General features: G+C 44.3%; 1 protein-coding gene across 2 annotated transcripts in view; it reads right to left on the reverse strand.

Annotated features, from left to right (window-relative positions):
• The window catches only part of LOC141113859 (caspase-3-like), a 160,127-nt gene that overhangs the window by 114,564 nt on the left and 24,546 nt on the right, over positions 1-21,017 (reverse strand). The window contains exon 3 of one of the 2 annotated variants that reach the window (XM_073607202.1): positions 10,285-10,357. The exons of the other annotated variant lie outside the window; for it this stretch is intronic. The gene's annotated coding sequence lies outside the window, so the exon portion shown is untranslated. The remainder of the gene's footprint in view (positions 1-10,284; positions 10,358-21,017) is intronic. 2 annotated transcript variants of the gene reach the window in all.

The following is a 21,017-nucleotide window of genomic DNA, read 5'->3' on the forward strand; positions in this document are numbered from 1 at the left end:
GGGGTGAGTCGCAGAAAGAGGGCGCAGGGGTGAGTCGCAGAAAGAGGGCACAGAGGTAAGTCGCAGAAAGAGGGCGCAGGGGAGAGTTGCGGAAAGAGGGCGCAGGGGAGAGTTGCGGAAAGAGGGTGCAGGGGAGAGTTGCGGAAAGAGGGCGCAGGGGAGAGTCGCAGAAAGAGGGCACAGAGGTAAGTCGCAGAAAGAGGGCGCAGGGGTGAGTCGCAGAAAGAGGGCGCAGGGGTGAGTCGCAGAAAGAGGGCGCAGAGGTGAGTTGTTCACAGGCGGTGCAGATGTGAGTTGCCAAAGAGTGTGGGTGTGTAGATGTGAGTTGGCAAAGGGTGGGGGGGGTGCAGAGGTGGGTTGTGCATGTGTGGGAATGAAGAGGTGGGTTGTGGATGGGTGGGTGTGCAGATATGAGTTATGGACATGGGGTGCAGGTGAGATGTGGATTGGGGTGTAGTAGTAAGTTGTGGGTGCAAAGGTGAGTTGTGGCTGGGGGTGCAGAGATGAGTTGCGGACAGGAGTTCAGAAGTGAGTTGTAGATGGGGTGCAGAGGTGAGTTTTGGACGGGGGGCAGAAGTGAGCTGCGAACAATTTTGGACGGGGGTGCTGAAGCAAGTAGTGGTTGGGGGTGCAGTCAGTGCTGTTTCTTGCCTAAGGCCCAGGCCAGCACTTTTCAAGGGGGGGGGGGCGACGTCCCAGCATGAAAAAAGCCCCCCCTCCCAAGTTCTGGCTCCCGCAGACAAATTGTCCCCAGCTACAGCCCCCCAACTGGCAGCGGGCGGCTTACTGTAACCTGTAGCTGCGCTGTTTTCTGGTGGTGACATGACAGGGGAGGGAGCACTTAAAGCAACTGATGGAGGCTCCACCTACCCTCCTCTGTGGCATCTATCGCAACTTCCTCCTGCCCAGGCTCTGTGTTTACGATTGGAGAGAGGAGGATGAGGGGAACCACCAGGACAGCCAGGTACGATTCTTATACCTCTTGTGCACTTTTTTTTCTGTTCGATAAGCTGCACTAATGGGACTGTATTGATGGGCACTGATAAGCTGCACTAATGGGACTGTATTGATGGGCACTGATAAGCTGCACTAATGGGACTGTATTGATGGGCACTGATAAGCTGCACTGATAAGGCTGCACTTATGGGACTGTAGTGATGGGCACTGATAAGGCGGCACTGGTGGGACTGCACTGATGGCACTGTACTGATGGGCACTGAAAATAATAGATACATTTGAAATGGTATACAAAACAACAAAACATACAAGTAGGCCCTTGGTACCCACAGAGAGGAAGAGGTGGAGCTCTGAGTGGAAAAGGTGGAGCCTAAAGAGGAAGGGGTGGGGTTTACAGATGACAGGGCGGGTCTTAAACAGGAAAGGTGTGGCCCTGACAGGAAGGGGTGGGTCATAATTTAATTAGGGGGTGCACGAGTTTAGTCAGGCCTAGGGCAGCACGAAACCTACATACACCACTGAGGCTATAACCATTGCTATTTGCCATGCAATTTTTCAAATGAACCCATGCACTCTTTTCGAGATTTATTTGGGTAAAAAAAAAAACCCCTCCCCAGGCAATATGGTGGGTTAGCGGTTCCCGTCCTGTACAAATATTATCAGGCAACCCTTCTAAGTCATTTGACTGGTGTCGACACAGGGACTTAGAAATCAGGCAGAGTAGTGTGCTCTAGCCTTTTTCTTAGGAGTAAGCTATCCTCAAATGAATCTTTCCTTTGTTCCCCATTTTGGGGAACCACCAATTTGTCTACGGAAGGGAACTTTTGATATACTGATAGATCAATTGGATTTCTGGCGAGCAGTACAATTAAGACCTTTCTTACATACTTTTATCTCCCTCTGACACATTTGATCGCAGTTTACTCCCATTTGAAGAATACTGCACTGAGAGAGGACCACTTTTCCATACCCTCTCAAGGATGTACGCTTTTCTTGCGAAAGTGGGAGCTGGATTTGGATAGGACCTTCTCGGAAGCATAGCGTACCAACATAATACATTCTATGGAATGGGAAGTAGCAGCGCTGACAGCAGTGATATTGAACAATATGTTATAATAAACAGTAAATTGATTAAGCAAAAAAAAAGTGCATAGGTGAAAAATAATGTCCATCTATATAGAAAAATAATGTTCAAAGCCTTAAGCCCATAAATTAATCTTCCAATGTGATGATTAAATGAAACAAATACGATGATTGAATAAATAAATCCTCCACCGCACCGTAGTGATGACACCACATAGAGTGCTCGCTTACCCCAAGGCAAGCTTTAGAAGCTTGCGACCTGTTACCCGGTCAGGGCCTTTGTCCAAGAGGAAATTGGGGAAGATATTCCAACAAGCCCAACGGAAGGGGTCAGTCCCAGCACAGATCTCGTCAAGTACACAGGTCACAAAGGTAGCAAGATGAGTATCACTCAGAGGTTCCCCAAAAAAAGGAAAGGAATCGACATATCGTAATCCTGATAAACTCGTATTTATTAGTGATTAGAAAGACACTCACAATGTCACGGAGATAAAACAGCAAAACAGCCGGCCGGCTATAGCAAACACCCGTCCTGCAGACAGTACACGCGGAACGTCAGCACGTCAGCTCCTCCCTTACATCCTCATACATTCTATATTTGAATCATCAATCTGCATGCAAATGCAGGAAACAAATTTCAAGATTCTTTCCCAATGGTATCGACCCTGTCTTTACTTCATAAATCCTTCCAAGAGGAACGGAGGACACTATTACATAATTTTTGGTCCTGTCCTAGAATTGGGAATTTCTGGAAAGAGGTCCAGAAGATTATTAAAAAATGTAGTGATTATAGAATCTGGATTTTTTTTTTTTTTTTTTTTTTTTACTGAATGTCTCCAAAATTCCTGTTAAGACATATAAGAAGTCTATTCTGTGCCATATCTTGAATGCAGCCAAATCTTGCATTCCTCTTACCTGGAAACAGACACAACCCCCTTCAGTGGGATTGTGGCTTAGGGAGGTAGAGGAATTGAATCGGATGGAATATTTCGTTTGGACATCCGGCAGGATGAGAGATATATACAAAAACATGGTCTTTATCTACTTCAATACAGGGCACTTACACCCCCTTCCTGCCCAGGCCATTTTTCAGCTTTCAGTGCTGTTACATTTTGAATGGCAATTGCGCGGTCATGCTACACTGTAACCATGTGAAATTTATATCATTTTCTTCACGCAAATAGAGCTTTCTTCTGGTGGTATTTAACTCACCTCTGGGTTTTTTATCCTTACCTAAAAAGACTGAAAATTTTGAAAAAAAAAAAACGTTTTTCTTAGTTTCTGTCAGTAAATTTTGTAAATAAGTAATTTTTCTCCTTCACTGATGAGGCGGCACTTATGGGCACTGATTAGGTGGCACTGATGAGGCACGAATATGCCGCACTTATGGGCACTGATATGTGGCACTGATGAGCCCTGATAGGCGGCACAGATAGGTGGCACTGATGGGTAGCATTGATGTGCAGCAGTGATGGCCAGCACTGACTGGCATCACCAATGGGTACTGATTGCTGGCACTTATGGCCACTCACTACAGTGCCCTGATTACATGCCTAGATGCTGATCGGCTCTCCTCTCCTCACACTCTGTCAGTGTGAGGCGAGGAGCTGATTGGACTGATTGGACACAGCCGATCACATGGTTAAAGAGCCGCGGCTCTTTACAGAGATTAGGGTCACACTGTGTCCTAGCAATGCGGCGCGGCTGCGCGCGAGAGCAGCCGTTCTGGGCGCCATCATATGACGTCCACCCAGAACGAGAGCTGCACCGCCCCACATGTGGTTATGGAACTCTTATTAATTCAGAGGAAGGAAGGACTCTCAATGATGTGAGCCCTACTAGTTGAAGGAATTAGGACTTAGTTCCTCTCCTCCCTACCATCCTTTGGAGATGAGGAGGAGGGGTGGTAGAGGCAGGGGAGGAGAGGATATTTATTTTACTTTGTTATTTTATTAATATTTCTCTTTCTTTTGTTTTTTCGTTGGGGGGGGGGGGAGAGGGGGGAGCTGATTGGAGAGAAGAGACACACCCCCTCCTCACAGCTCACAGGAACAGAGCTGAGGCTTTCAATCTGCTGGAGATCTCTACTCTGTTTCTCTTGGTGTCAGGAAAACTTGTTAGAAGTGTCTTATGCCGATAGCTGAGGAACAAAGCAGCAGACAGAAATTACACTTAGTGCTCACAATTGAGACAAGCACACACTATAGAGGGATATGCTTTGTTCATATTTTATGAACTATGGTTCTATGGTCAAAATTTAAAAGGTCAGAACATTATATTTTAATTATTTCTAGCCTACTCCTATTAGTCTGAAAAATCTTAAAGTTTGTGAGCCTATTTTTTAAAGATCCCCACACATTTGTTTTCTTCAGTTCTGTGACACATATTCACTATACCTTGCTGATACGCACTACTATGTCATATAATTCACACAGCCTGTCTTCTGAACTGCAGAGGTGCTGAGAAGGAGGAGTTTCAGGAGGTGGAGTCAGTACAGGAATCACTTCTAACAGGCAGCAAGGTACTTACTATGGGATATGTAGTCCTTTTGTCAGGTCACCTGAGACCAGGTGACAGATGCACTCTGTAGGAGTCGGAAGTGCACCGCTAGGTAGTGAACCATAGGACTGACTGCTGCGGATTGAACCCTGGGAGGTTCAGGAAGCAGGTCTACTGGATCACACTGGGAGCTAGAGCATAGATTCCCCAGGGCGAGGAGTCTAAGAGCCAGCAGGTGTTCATCAGAGCCTCTAGTGGTGAGGATGGACTGAGCTGCAGTCTGGCTCCAGGTCGCGGCCCCCAGGGTCTCACAGCTCACGGTAGACTACAGGAGAAGAGGAAGGAGGCAGCAGGCTGGAACAACAAATAAGTAAGGGATAAGCCAAATGTCAGGGCGACTAGCAGACAAGGATAAACATAACACCCCAAAGGTCAGGGTCACAAGCAGACAGGGAAAGTCGAGAACAGGCCAAAGTCGGTAACTGGAATCAGACGTAGGAAACACAGCAAGTACACACGAAAGCTAACACACAATGGTTGATCAGCACTGCTGGCTTGCAGTGCACAGGTTAATATAAGGTTCCCTGATAGGGCCTGGGGTGGGGCCATGCTTAGAGGAGAGGTTATAAAACCAGCCAGGTGTGAGTGGCTGGCCTCTTAGTCTGAACACATAAGGAGAAGGTAAGCTGACAGAGAAAGATTACTGCATAACTGTAACGAGCCCCTGCTCGCTCGGTTTCACTCTCCCGACACTCCTCTGCGGCTATTGAATCAGATTGCAGATCGCAACGTCTGATGGTTCGGTCATCCGATGCTCCGTGATTCAAACTACAGCTATGTGCCGTTCGAATCCAGTTGTGATAGCTCAGAACAAACACCAGAAAGGGCTGTATGTAAGTTCAAACAGGAATCTCACTTTTATTGGATGCACACAACACAATTTTATACACAGCAGTTTGAACACCCCACCCCCAACAACCACTTTCCTATTGGTCCATTGTAAAGTACACTTTAGTCTTCAATTAAGGTCCTCTTGGCCATGCAAATGAGGACTTGAAACAGGGTCAGCAGGGATTGGTCCGATAGCTTGAATAGGAGGACTTGTATACAGAGAAATTAATAAATTGGGCTTTGGACTTTTTGGGCACAATAATTACTATGTGGATATAATTAAAATTCTAGTTTATTAGAAATTATTTAAAATATAAGGGTAAAAAAGAAGAACAGATAGGATTCAGCTCATAATCACACATTTACAAATTATACACTCCATACATAGCTTAGTGATGTAAAAATTGATTTAGACAATAATTGGAACTACCAATCCTATTTACATACGATTGTATTGTATTGGACAGAAAGATATGCAGTGGTGACAATCGGATCCTAAATTGGCTCGACATGTTGCACGCCAAACGCGCTTCTTCAAGAGCACAGAACTGAATACTGTAATAAACAAGATATTTACAATAAATGATTCACATAGATATGTTACAGTCAGTTATAATTGAATAATAGCATAGTGATATCATAGATTCTAAAATGCTCTTACCCCCCCCCCTCTTCCCCACCCCCCCTTTCCTCCTTACCCCCCCCCCCTTCCAAGATTTTCCTTCCCCTTTTCTTTTTCTCCTGCCTCCATCCCCTCTTCCAATCCCTCTTTCCCCTCCCCTCCCCCACCCCTTCCCCTTCCTTTTCCCTTCTCCCTCCCCTTCCCCCATAATACATTACTAGTAGCTTTACCTCTGTTGGAGACAAATAGACCTACCAATTACATAGTTTATTGCTTACTTTCATTATTACCATGTTACATATGTCCCCATAGTATCTGAATATTACCCGGACTTTGCAGGACAGGCACCTCCTGATGGGCCTCATTGGCGGTATTTTAGAATCTATGATATCACTATGCTATTATTCAATTATAACTGACTGTAACATATCTATGTGAATCATTTATTGTAAATATCTTGTTTATTACAGTATTCAGTTCTGTGCTCTTGAAGAAGCGCGTGTGGCGTGCAACATGTCGAGCCAATTTAGAATCTGATTGTCACCACTGCATAGCTTTCTGTCCAATACAATACAATCGTATGTAAATAGGATTGGTAGTTCCAATTATTGTCTAAATCAATTTTTACATCACTAAGCTATGTATGGAGTGTATAATTTGTAAATGTGTGATTATGAGCTGAATCCTATCTGTTCTTCTTTTTTACCCTTATATTTTAAATAATTTCTAATAAACTAGAATTTTACTTATATCCACATAGTAATTATTGTGCCCAAAAAGTCCAAAGCCCAATTTATTAATTTCTCTGTATATAAGTATGATAGGACGTGGCACCCGTAACATATACTGTATCCGCATGACCACTATGCACTGATACTTTTAGAAATTTAATAAATTGAATAGGAGAACTGATATGTGTAATGACACAGAGAAGCCCCAGGGGGGAATTAAAGTACATAAACAAACAGTCAAACACAGAACAATGCCTTCCTTCCAGACCATGGACCTGTCTGGAGGGGTTTAGCCTTAAAACAGGCCAGCAGATCCAAACCCACCCCCCCCCCCCCCCCGTGTAATAGAATCAAAGGGAAATACTTCAGTATTCCAAGCTTCATGACAATAACCATGACACCTTTGAAATTGTAGGTAGAGAAGAAGCTGCAGAGCATGTTGGGAATCCAGAAAGTTCTAGAAATAGACAACCAGCAGACAGACAGAACTCACAACATGAAAGGAGATTTTTCAAGAAAGCTTATATTGGATTGCCAAAAATAACTATTGTTTGTATTACTATTACAATTCTGATGTTATAAAATGAAAGTGTATACTGTGACCATAGATTTCCTTTAACCACTCGCTGTCCCGCTCCTGTAGATATACTGCAGTGAGGAGGCATGGGCAGGCCCAGTCAGATATATGTGTGATCTAGAGTTGCACGATTAATCATTAAGAAATCGTGATCTCGATTCAACCCCTCTCACGGTCTTAATCTGGCATTAACACGATTCATGTAACAAGTGCAGAGCAATTCTCTGCTAAGAGCTGTCAAAGAAAGAAAAAGCTGGCAAAGTTTATCACAACATTGCTCAGCAAAAAAATAAAAACAAAAAAAAACATTGTATCATTTGGTTCTTTTAGATCAAAGGGATACATTTCAGTCTGTAAATGGAGGTCAGTTTAACTACTTAAAGTGGATGTAAACCCTCACATATACCCAGTGAAGTGAACAGCCAGATGATACACAGAGAAGAAACAAATCCTCCTACATAAGTTTTACATGTATATCCGCTGTCTTCAGCTTTATATACTGTTTAGAAAGTGCACGTCCTGTTAGAATTTTCTCTTCCTGATTCACCTGTGGGTGTGGATTCTTGACATACACTGTGAGACAGCCAGTTGGAGGAAAGTCACACACCCCCAAGGCAGAGACTTGCAGAGCTGTGAATAGACCATTTCTCTGCTAATCTATTTATAGCACCCACCCTGACATAAATTTCAGGCTGGTTTTATCACAGTTGTCTGAGAACTTGTCAGAAGTTATCATGCTGATAACAGAAGAATGGAGCAGGAGAAAGCCACGAGACTTGGTGCTTTGGAGAGAGATATGAAAAAACACTACAGATATATGTGCCTAGCTCAAATTTCATGAATTAGGTTTACATTCACTTTAAAGACTGATGCGACGTACACACGAGCGGAATTTCCATCAGAAAAAGTTTGATGGGAGCTTTTCATCGTCGAAAATTCAGAAGGACTTAGAGAACATGTTCTATATTTTTCCGACAGAACAAATTCCTATCAGGAAAACCACTAGTCTGTATGCTGTTCCGACGTACCAAAAATGACGCATGCTCTGAAGCAAGTACGAGACGTCCTATGTGTTGTACATCATCGCGTTCTTGACGGTCGGAATTTGGTGTGACCGTGTGTATGCAAGACAGCTTGAGCGGAATTCAGTCGGAAAAACCTTCAGAGTTTAATCCGACGGTAAAACTGGTCGTGTGTACAGGCCATAAGCCTTTTTCTGAAACTTGTTGCTTACAAGTTAAAACCAGTATTTTTTGCTAGAAATGTACTTAGAACCCCCAAATATTATATATATTTTTTTAGCAGAGACCCTAAAGAATAAAATGGTGGTCGTTGCAATATTTTATGTCACACTGTATTTGCGCAGTGGTCTTTCAAATGCAATTTTTTGGGGAAAAATACACTTCAATTAATTAAAAAAAAACAGATCGGTAAAGTTAGCCCAATGTTTTTGTATAATGTGAAGATGTTATGCCGAGAATCGTGAGAGAATTGTGATCTTTATTATAAGCAAAAAAAAAATTGTGATTCTCATTTTTTGCAGAATCGTGCAGCTCTAACGTGATCTAGCCCCTTCCAGGTTAGAAGCATGCAGCAGGCCCGCTTAGATGTGCAGCGCTCTCTTCCTGTGACTGCTGTGTCACTACTGATTACTGTCACCAGCAGTGGCGGATGGTGGGCTTTTCAACTGGGGGGGACGGCAAGCAACCAGCACTGCCCCTCCTCCGCGCAGCATGACACTGATGCACCCCCCCTGCACCAGGGGCGGCCGCAGGACTTGCGGTACTGTCAGCCAGCTAACCCCCCTCTCCAGGTCTGTCACTTACTATGTGATGGGCGGGCTGGCTGTGTCCTCTCCTCGCTGGCTGTGTCCTCCTCTCCTCGCTGGCTGTGTCTTCCGAGCAGTGGCGGGTCCAGCTGCAGTGTCTCCTCTTCCACAACACTAGGCATCCAATAGGATTTCCTGGCGCTTTGGCAAATCGGGAGACCTCACTGACCTGCCCCCTGATTGGCGGGGAGGCGCTGTACTGTGAAAACAGCGAAAATGTATTCGCTATGGTCACACAATTGGGTGGGATTGGGGCACACTCTTTGCGCCCCGAGTCCACCCTATTTTGAAGCCTATTAGAGCCTCTGGCTCTAATCAGGTGCTTTAAAAAACACACCCCTGCCCACCCCCGGTGTAGGAATCCATGTGTCCGGCGTCCTGAAAGGGGCCGGGGACATGGATAGAGAGGGCGGAGGAGGTGCGGAGGCGTTGGGGGGAGCACCACCCATGCGCCCACAATGCACGGACCGCCACTGGTCACCAGCAATGGATAACCAGACTATCATATGATCACTATGATTGGTGAGAGAACATTGGTGAGAGTGTGCCTGCACTGAACACAGGAAAAGGGAAAGCTTTGGAGGCTTCATATACCCCAGGACTGTTGTCTTGTTTCCCTCTTTTATGAAGCAATTCACAAAACAGACAGCTGCAGACTGCATTTTGTGAATGGCCAGGAGGAAAGGGAAGCAGACACAGCTATAGTGCTGGGGTCTATGAGACCTGCAGTGCTTGCATCCAAGTGGGCACAGAATTTATTTTCTGCCAGTGGATTGAAAAACTGCTGGAATACTGGGGAGGGTTTTTTTGCGAGCAGAGTGGGACTGCATTATAGTAAAAAATGCACACTACTGACATATATCCCCCACACCCCTAGCTGTTCCTAACCACTCACCTGCTTCCATGTCCACATTGCTGGATCCAGTGTTTCCCCCCTCCCTTCCTGCTTTCACAGGAAAAACTGAGGGCAGCGGAGCCATACGCTACAGTCAGTCATACTACTGTAAGGCGAGAGCAGGGACATCTATGTACACGTTCCCACTTGGTGTGGGACTCAACAGGAGCATGGAAGCATGGTTGCCTTTATAGTACCCACCTTGCTACAAGAGGTAGGCACCCTAAGGAGGGGAGGAGCCTACAGCATTGGATCCAGTGTTTGACAAGAAGTCCTGAAACGATACAAAAAGCAAAAATAGTGTACTTTCTTAACTAAAGCTGCCTATAGATGAATTGAAATATGACAGGATCAGCAGGGAAGGACCTAACTTCAGTCCAGCTATGGCCATTCCTGTTCATGGGAAGTCAATCTAACAATCAACTTCTCATGAACAGACTTGTTGGAAAATTTTGCTTCAATCAGCACATGCAGCCAATAGGCTGCAGTTAGCTCAGCGAAGCTGGCCCCCCTACAATCAGCACAAATAAAAACTCAAGTGTGTTTCTTTAGTGGTTTCTTTTGTGCCGTAAAAATGTACATTTGTGCTGCTTTTATTTTTAAGATATTAGCAATTGTTTTTTCCAGACCATGACATCACCTAGCCCCCCCTACAACGTCCAAATGACACAAAACTGGTCTCGTTGGTTAGTGCTACGTTTGTGCTGTTTTGTGCTGCTAAAAATTCCGTTCTATCTCTTATCGTTTTTGCATTATTAATGATTTATTAAAGGTCACCAAAGGTCAGTCAGCCCCCCTACAACGCCCAAATGACACGAAACTGGTCTCGTTGGTTAGTGCTACGTTTGTGCTGCTAAAATTTTTTATTTGTGCTGTTATGGTTTTTAAGTTATAACAGTTTATTTTTTTTTTTCAAACCCCACTCACTTTGCCCACCCTACAATCAGCACAAATAAAAACTCAAGTGTGTTTCTTTAGTGCTAGATTTGTGCTGTTTTGTGCTGCTAAAATTTCCGTTCCAACTTTTATTGTTTTTGCGTTATTAATGATTTATTAAAGGTCACCAAAGATCACTCAGCCCCCCTACAATGCCCAAATGACACAAAACTGGTCTCGTTGGTTAGTGCTATGTTTGTGCTGTTTTGTGCTGCTAAAATTTCCATTCTATCTTTTATCGTTTCTGCGTTATTAATGATTTATTAAAGGTCACCAAAAGTCAGTCAGCCCCCCTACAACACCCAAATGACACGAAGCTGGTCTCGTTGGTTAGTGCTATGTTTGTGCTGGTTTGTGCCGTAAAAATGTACATTTGTGCTGCTTTTATTTTTAAGATATTAGCAATTGTTTTTTCCAGACCATGACATCACCTAGCCCCCCTACAACGTCCAAATGACACAAAACTGGTCTCATTGGTTAGTGCTACGTTTGTGCTGCTAAAAATTCCGTTCTATCTTTTATCGTTTTTGCGTTATTAATGATTTATTAAAGGTCACCGAAGGTCACTCAGCCCCCCTACAACACCCAAATGACACGAAACTGGACTTGTTGGTTAGTGCTACGTTTGTGCTGGTTTGTGCTGCTAAAATTTTTATTTGTGCTGTTATGGTTTTTAAGTTATAACAGAATTTTTTTTTTTCAAACCCCACTCACTTTACCCCCCCCCACAATCAGCACAAATAAAAACTCAAGTGTGTTTCTTTAGTGCTACATTTGTACTGTTTTGTGCTGTTTAAATTTATGTTCTATCTTTTATCGTTTTTGCGTTATTAATGATTTTTTTAAAGGTCACCAAAGGTCACTCAGCCCCCCTACTACACCCAAATGACACAAAACTGGTCTCGTTGGTTAGTGCCTCATTTGTGCTGGTTTGTGCTGCTAACATTTTTATTTGTGCTGTTATGGTTTTTTAGTTATAAAAGCTTGTTTTTATATTTGTGCTTTTTTGTGTCATAATAATAAAAATTTGTGCTGCTTTTATTTTTAAGATAATAGCAATTTGTTTTTTCCAGATGATATCACCCCGCTCTCCTGTCACGTACCTGGTTAGTGAGCTCCTGGTTAGAAAGCAGCCATGGGAGCACAGTGAGGTATGAGTGCCTGTGATCAGTCCAGTAGACTGCGTGGTGGCAGTAGTCAGCAGGTGGATGTGGCGGCAGAACCAGTTGGTGGCAGATGAGCTGGCACTGAGCTTAGCTGGTGGCAGACTGTGGATAAGCAGCTGGAAGCAGGAGACAGATGAGACCTTGCTGGGCTAAAGAGCTGTAGCAGGCTGGATGAGCAGGATGCAGGGTCAGATGAGCCGGGTCCATAATGGTCAGGCAGATCAGGCATAGACGGCACACAACAGGATAGTCGGGTCACAAGCCGAGTCAGCAACAGGAGGTAGATCAGGCAAGAAGAGAAGGCAGAAGCAGAGTCCAGAGACAAGCCAAGGTCAGGGCAGGTAGCAATCAAACGTAGGTCAGGAGCAAGCTGGGTTAGGATCAGAGGTCAAACACAGGAATCAGGAATGAACACACAGAAGCGGCACACCAAATTGTTAGTGCTGCGTTTGTGCTGTTAAAATTATTATGTGTGCTGCTTTGATTTCTTAATTGTAAAAGTTTGTTTTTATTTGATCAAACCCCACCCACTTGGCATCCCATGTTATTAGATACTATAAGGCCTCATGCAAACGAGACACTGTTAAACGCGTTAAATAGTAAATAACTGAAAAACAAAAAGTGGTAGAACTGATATTTAAACAGCACAAACCAGCACAAAGGAGGCACCAACCAGCCCAGTTTCATGCCCTTTGTCTCTTGTAGGGGGGCTGGGTAACCTTTGGTGACCTTTATTAAATCAACAATAACTGAAAAACAAAAGGAGATAGAATGGAAAGTAAATAGGCACAAACCAACACAAACGTGGCACTAACTAACCAGCCCGTTTTCATTTTGTTTGGCTGTTGTAGGGGGTGTCAGGGAAGGCTTTCGCATAGCACAAATGATGTCTCCCTGTACATACATATGCGCAGACTGGCAACTGGCTGGGCAGATGAGTGTGAGCCTGTCACCAATGCTGGCACCAGACAGACTATTTAAACAGGCTGCAATTTGGTGTGCTGCTTCTGTGTGTTCATTCCTGATTCCTGTGTTTGACCTCTGATCCTAACCCAGCTTGCTCCTGACCTCCGTTTGACTGCTACCTGCCCTGACCTTGGCTTGTCTCTGGATTCTGCTTCTGCCTTCTCTTCTTGTCTGATCTACCTCCTGTTCCCGACTTGGCTTGTGACCCGACTATCCTGTTGTGTGCCGTCTAAGCCTGATCTGCCTGACCATTATGGACCCGGCTCATCTGACCCTGCATCCTGCTCATCCAGCCTGCTACAGCTCTTCAGCCCAGCAAGGTCTCATCTGTCTCCTGCTTCCAGCTGCTTACCCACAGTCTGCCACCAGCCAAGCTCAGTGCCAGCTCATCTGCCACCAGCTGGTTCTGCCACCACATCCACCTGCTGACTGCTGCCACCACGCTGTCTGGACTGATCACAGGCACTCATACCTCACTGTGCTCCCATGGCTGCTTTCTAACCAGGAGCTCACTAACCAGTTACGTGACAGGAGAGCGGGGTGATGTCATCATTTAGAAAAAACAAATTGCTATTATCTTAAAAATAAAATTTTTTTTTGGAAATTTTAGCAGCACAAAACAGCACAAACATAGCACTAACCAACAAGACCAGTTTTGTGTCATTTGGGCATTGTAGGGGGGCTGAGTGATCTTTGGTGACCTTTAATAAATCATTAATAACCCAAAAACGATAAAAGATAGAACGAAAATTTTAGCAGCACAAAACAGCACAAACGTAGCACTAACCAACAAGACCAGTTTCGTCTCATTTGGGTGTTGTATAGGGGCTGAGTGACCTTCGATGACCTTTAATAAATCATTAATAACGCAAAAACAATAAAAGGTAGAACGGAAATTTTAGCAGCACAAAACAGCACAAATCTAGCACTAAAGAAACACACTTGAGTTTTTATTTGTGCTGATTGTAGGGTGGGCAAAGTGAGTGGGGTTTGAAAAAAAAAAAAAAAACTGTTATAACTTAAAAACCATAACAGCACAAATAAAAAATTTTAGCAGCACAAACGTAGCACTAACCAACGAGACCAGTTTCGTGTCATTTGGGTGTTGTAGGGGGGCTGACTGATCTTTGGTGACCTTTTAATAAATCATTAATAACGCAAAAATGATAATAAATAGAACGGAAATGTTAGCAGCACAAACGTAGCACTAACCAACGAGACCAGTTTTGTGTCATTTGGGCGTTGTAGGGGGGCTGACTGACCTTTGGTGACCTTTAATAAATCATTAATAATGCAAAAAAGATAAAAGATAGAACAGAATTTTTAGCAGCACAAAACAGCACAAACGTAGCACTAACCAACGAGACCAGTTTTGTGTCATTTGGACGTTGTAGGGGGGCTAGGTGATGTCATGGTCTGGAAAAAACAATTGCTAATATCTTAAAAATAAAAGCAGCACAAATGTACATTTTTACGGCACAAAAGAAACCACTAAAGAAACACACTTGAGTTTTTATTTGTGCTGATTGTAGGGGGGCCAGCTTCGCTGAGCTGCTGCAGCTCTGTTCAATATATTCTCATGGCAAGGGAGTCTCACTGTCAGAATACAATGACACAGTGGGAGGATTTCTGCATTGACCCCGAATGTGTGGCTGTGGGAATCGGTTCGTTTTTTTTAAGTTTAGCCCATTGGCTGAATGAAAAAAAACTCAGCCATGTATTGCCAGCTTTATAGTGCACATTACCCAATATACCACAATAGTACCTATTTCCCCATTGTTTTACAGAACAGCCCAACCGCTGTTATGCAAATGCTTTTCCTGATATAACAATGGCATGTGGCAGAAATATTCCCATCAGAAGCTGAACAGTTTTTAGCAAAATTAACAAAACTGAGGCACCTTTGACACGGGCAACCCATCCGATGGACTCCGCTTTGCTCAGCGGGGGGATCGATCTGTTGATTCCCTCTGAGCAGGCGGATGACAGGTCACTGTTCAGAGACGGACCTGTCATAGTCCTGCTCTCCTCTTTGGGGAGATCGGATGAAAACAGACCGCCTGTCCGTTTTCATCAGATCCCATCCCATCCTCTAGACTGATGGAAAATTGGGTCACCATATGTCTAGATTTCAGGGACAGGATCGGATCAGATATTGGCGGATGTCAGCGGAGATGTCACCGCTGACATCCGCTGCTCCAGAGGAGGTGGATGGAGTGTCCGATCAGGTCCACCTGTAAAACTGTCAGACGGACCAGATTGGAAAGCCCATGTGGAAGGTGCCTGAACCAAAGTGTTTGTGCCTGGAAGAGTTACAAATCTGGCCAGAAATGTGCAAATAATAAATAAATGTGATAATCCGCTTCATATGACTAAAAGCTGCAATACACATTAGTGTAAAAAAATATACAGTCTTAATAAACTCAATAGTGTATTGTCCTAAGGTTTTCACCACAGTGTGTCCCTGCAGACATTTGGAAATTGCCCAAAGTGCTCCCTCCACCATAATCCTGGAATACACTTACCAGAAGTGCATGCCTATCCTGCAACAGATTAGGCAAACACAGCTAGCTTGTGTGATTCCAATAAAGATGGTGTTCACATTTGTACTTTAAAATACTGTTTTCACCTTCCGCTCCTCAGCTCCCCAGATAGATGTATAAATGTCTAAAGAAGAGTCAGTGTTATATAATTCACACAATGTTATTGAACACAATGAAAATATACTCACATTAAATTAATAATAGGCAGAGACAGAAACCAAGCATTCCTTATAGATCACTAGTTTGGCAGGGGGATGAAGCGATCTGTCAGCTGCTCAACCCCTTCATCGTTCTCTCAGCACTCACAGCTATGCAGACACAAACCAGTACTATTGCCAGGGTCAGGCTCCACCCCTACACGTTTTGTCCACATCGACTTTATCAAGGGGGATGTCTGATGCCAGAAAACCCTCTCATATATACCCAAGCCCGATCCTGATGGATCCCAGGTACTAGCAAATGAGTTATCACCCAGAAAGAGGCACAATATGGATTAAAAATATCTATAAAGATACTTTTATCCTCCGGTAATGTGCAACAACAATAAACTTTAACACCCAATTGTAACTAAAAAATAAACAATTAACTCATGATTTAATGGGCAGTTTCCCATGATTAAGCTGCAATGTCTGGTACACAGCACGATCCATAAAAAAAAAAAAAAAGTGTAAATAAAACATCAAATTTCATTACATTTGTTAAACCGAAAAAAATTATCATGAGATATCATAATACAACAGATTTATTGACAATATTAAAAAAAAAACATAAAATCAACCTACAATGTTAATTCTATCAAATATGCAGTATCTCACAAAAGTGAGTACACTCCTCACATTTTTTTTGTAAATATATTATTATATCTTTTCATTTGACAACACTGAAGAAAATACACTTTGCTACAATGTAAAGTTGTGAGTGGAGTGTACAGCTTGTATAACAGTGTACATTTGCTGTCCAATCAAAATAACTCACACAGCCATTAATGTCTAAACCGCTGGCAACAAAACTGAGTACACCCCTAAGTGAAAATGTCCAAATGTGGCGGAATTAGCCATTTTCCCTCCCTGGTTTCATGTGACTCGTTAGTGTTGCAAAGTCTCAGGTGTGAATGGGGAGCAGGTGGTCACTGGAAGTTCAACATGGCACCTCATGGCAAAGAACAACTCTTTGAAGATCTGAAAAAAAGAATTGTTGCTCTACATAAAGATGGTCTAGGCTATAAGAAGATTGTCAAGACCCTAAAACTGAGCTGCAGCACGGTGGCCAAGACCATACAGCGTTTTAACAGGACAGGTTCCACTCAGAACAGGCCTCGCCATGGTCGACCAAAGAAGTTGTGTGCACGTGCTCAGTGTCCTATCCAGAGGCTGTCATTGGGAAATAGACATATGAGTGCTGCCAGCATTGCTGCAGAAGTTGAAGGGGTGGGGAGGTCAGCCTGTCAGTGCTCAGATGCACACTGCATCAAATTGGTCTGCATGGCTGTCGTCCCAGAAGGAAGCCTCTTCTAAAGATGATGCACAAGAAAGCCTGCAAAAAGTTTGCTGAAGACAAGCAGACTAAGGACATGGATTACCGGAACCATGTGCGGTGGTCTGATGAGACCAAGATAAACTTATTTGGTTCAGATGTGTCAAGTGTGTGTGGTGGCAACCAGGTGAGGAGTACAAAGATAAGTGTGTCTTGTCTACAGTCAAGTATGGTGGTGGGAGTGTCATGGTCTGGGGCTGCATGAGTGCTGCCGTCACTGGGGAGCTACAGTTCATTGAGGGAACCATGAATGCCAACATGTACTGTGACATACTGTGACATACTGAAGCAGAGCATGATCCCCTCCCTTCAGAGACTGGGCCACGAGGCAGTATTCCATCTTGATAACGACCCCAAACACACCTCCAAGATGACCACCTTGCTAAAGAAGCTACACCCTATTGAACATTTGTGGGGCATCCTCAAACAGAAGGGGGAGGAGCGCAAGGTCTCTAACCTCCACCAACTCTGTGATGTCATCATGGAGGAGTGGAAGAGGACTCCAGTGGCAACCTGTGAAGCTCTGGTGAACTCCGTGCCCAAAATATTGACACTTTGGGCCCAATTTGGCCACCGTGCTGCAGCTCAGTTTCAGGGTCTTGACAATCTTCTTATATCCTAGGCCAGGGATATGCAATTAGTGGACCTCCAGCTGTTGTAAAACTACAAGTCCCATCATGCCTCTGCCTCTGGGTGTCATGCTTGTAGCTGTCAGAGTCTTGCTATGCCTCATGGGACTTGGGATCCCTGGCCTAGGCCATCTTTATGTAGAGCAACAATTCTTTTTTTCAGATCTTCAGAGACTTCTTTGCCATGAAGTGCCATGTTGAATTTCCAGTGACCACCTGCTCCCCATTCACACCTGAGACCTTGCAACACTAACGAGTCACATGAAACCAGGGAGGGAAAATGGCTAATTGGGCCACATTTGGACATTTTCACTTAGGGGTGTACTCACTTTTGTTGCCAGCGGTTTAGACATTAATAGCTATGTGTTGAGTTACTTTGGGAGGACAGCAAATTTACACTGTTATACAAGCTGTACACTCATTACTTTACACTGTAGCAAAGTGTCGTTTCTTCAGTGTTGTCACATGAAAAGATATAATAAAATATTTACAAAAATGTGAGGTGTATATATACTTTTGTGAGATACTGTATGTAGCACTAACTCTCGGTGGAGCTGCTGGTTTAAGCGGGTCTGTTACCAGCACTTTGCTTCCCTTTGTTACACCGGCACTGGGTCTAAGGGTTCCGTTGAGCTTACTGCTGGACGACACGCGCACCACACTGGAGTACATTTTCAATGCTTTATTAAACAGTCAAACTTTAGGAAGTAGCAGGAAAGAGGTGGAAAAGTAAACTTTCAGGAGAAACTCAAATATCTTCTTCTAATATCTTAGCAACAAATGTCCTGGTAGATTTCAGATAATTGGATGGAATGGGCTCCCCTTGTGGGACACACTCTTTGCTCGTCTGGATAGGCCTCTCTCACCGGTCTAGCAGCCAGCACACAGCACGAACCTAAAGTCTCTGCCACAGACTTACTTGGGGGGGTAAATCTGCATGATCCTCTGCCACAGGATGTATCAGATCTTCTGCAGTGAACAGTCAGTCACAGTGCCTGAACCTTTAAGCCGAACCGGCAACACTATGCTGTATAATTACTTCTTTTGGATACGTCCTGCAACCGAGTCACCAGACCCCTCTATAGACCAGCACGCCGCGTGATCTCTCCAAGACGGGTCCTCCCCTGGGATCTCCTCGGCTGTCCAGCTTCGTCACACAGGACTGACAGCGCAGGACCATTCCTCGGCCGCGGTGGTAGGCTCCAGACAAGCCTCTGGACCCACCCCTGCGCCGCAGCATCGCGGGCCTCCCGATCGGAGGACCACGAGGTAGCTCCTTAACGCATACCTGTCGGCCAGGAGGGCCAGCAGGTGGCTGTAAAATTACCCTAAAACATGGCGTCTGTCCCATAAATACCCCCTTCCCAGAATGCAACTCGGAGGACCACCTCCACTGAGCTTGCCTCCGAGACAGAGGAGCATCTATACACTTCGACATGTTGCCTTTCCAACACTCAATTTACTAAATTTACCTAATCTGCGGTAGATTGTAAATCTACCAGCACTACATGTATATTAAGGGAGGGTGGCAGTAAAAACGTGCATTCAGTATTTTTAGCATTGTACCACAACACACAGTGTTATTGAGTGTGTTATTTAATGTTGCAGTGTGCTGCAATGCAGGTACACTAATGCCTTGTACACACGATCGGACTTTCCGACGGAAAAGGTGGGATCGGAGCTTGTTGTCGGAAATTCTGACCATGTGTAGGCTCCATCTGACTTTTTCCATCGGAATTTCCGATACACAAAGTTTGAGAGCTGGATCTAAAATTTTCCGACAACAAAATCCGTTGTCGGAAATTCCGATCGTGTGTACACAATTCCGACACACAAAGTGCCATGCATGCTAGGAATCAAGCAGAAGAGCAGCACTGGCTATTGAACTTCATTTTTCTCGGCACGTCGTACGTCATCGCGTTCTTGAAGTTCGGAATTTCCGACCAACTTTGTGCGACCGTGTGTGCAAGACAAGTTTGAGCCAATATCTGTCGGAAAATATCCGATGAATTTTGTTGTCGGAATGTCCGATCGTGTGTACAGGGCTTTAGAATGTGCATTGGTGTGTCATTCAGAATGAATTGTACTAACATGGGGAATGTGCATTCCTGTGCAGTGTGGTAATGTGCACTGCTGCAACTGGACTCTCAATATAAACAGATATATCACTTTGGGGATTTCTGTTACCAGATATGACCTGGACTGTTGTCTATTAGAGTAATGTGCAGTAAATCCCTTTTGATAAACTTCAAAACTATGCTGGCGTGGTTGTCTGGTGTCATCCTATACCAACATTATGGGTACATATATCATCATAGCAGTGGCGGGACTTTCAGGATCGCAGCAGTCGCACTTGCGACTGGGCCCTGGCTTTCTGCCGCTGTGGGGGCCCCCCCCAAGACCCGGCATCTCCCCCTGCACCTCTGTCTGTCCATTTTAGTATGCAGCCGGGGGAGGTGGGAGGCGGCGATCAGTAGCTGTATGGTGCCTGCGAGGTGCTTGTCATGTGGAAAAGATTCACTGACGACGTTCTATTTATTTGGGATGGCGACTCTGAGTCTTTATCCACTTTTCTCCTTTTCCTTAATAGTAATGATAGGGGCATAGTCCTCACTCATGAGGCTAGTTCAATCCAGATCCATTTTCTAGACTTATTGATAACTATAGTGGATGGGAGAATCACTACATCCACCTTCTTCAAATCCACTGATAGGAATAGCTTTATTCCACTCAATTCGTGCCATCATCGCTCATGGTTGTCCGCTGTCCCCAAGGGCCAATTTCTACGCTTGAGGCGGAATTGTTCAAATCTGGATGATTTCTTTAGAGAGGCCTCGTCTTTGAAATCTAAATTTTTAGATAAAGACTATGAAGCAACAGTGCTAGACTCCTTGATTGTGGAGGTAGGAAATAGGGACCGTATGGAACTTCTAAGAGATAAACCCCCCCAGGTCAACAATGAGGAGGATTTTAGTCTAGCTTTCTTACCACATATTCCAGCCAACATTGGGCCATTAAGAGAATTATTAAAAGACATTGACCGGTGATTAAAAATGACCGTATCCTTGGCCCCCTATTATCAAACAACCCTCGTGTCCTATTTAGGGGAGCCACTAGCTTGAGACACACTTTGGCACCAAATGTCCCTGATCCACCTCAGC

Source organism: Aquarana catesbeiana, linkage group LG01, assembly GCF_042186555.1.
Source record: "Aquarana catesbeiana isolate 2022-GZ linkage group LG01, ASM4218655v1, whole genome shotgun sequence".
Classification (NCBI taxonomy): Eukaryota; Metazoa; Chordata; class Amphibia; order Anura; family Ranidae; genus Aquarana; species Aquarana catesbeiana.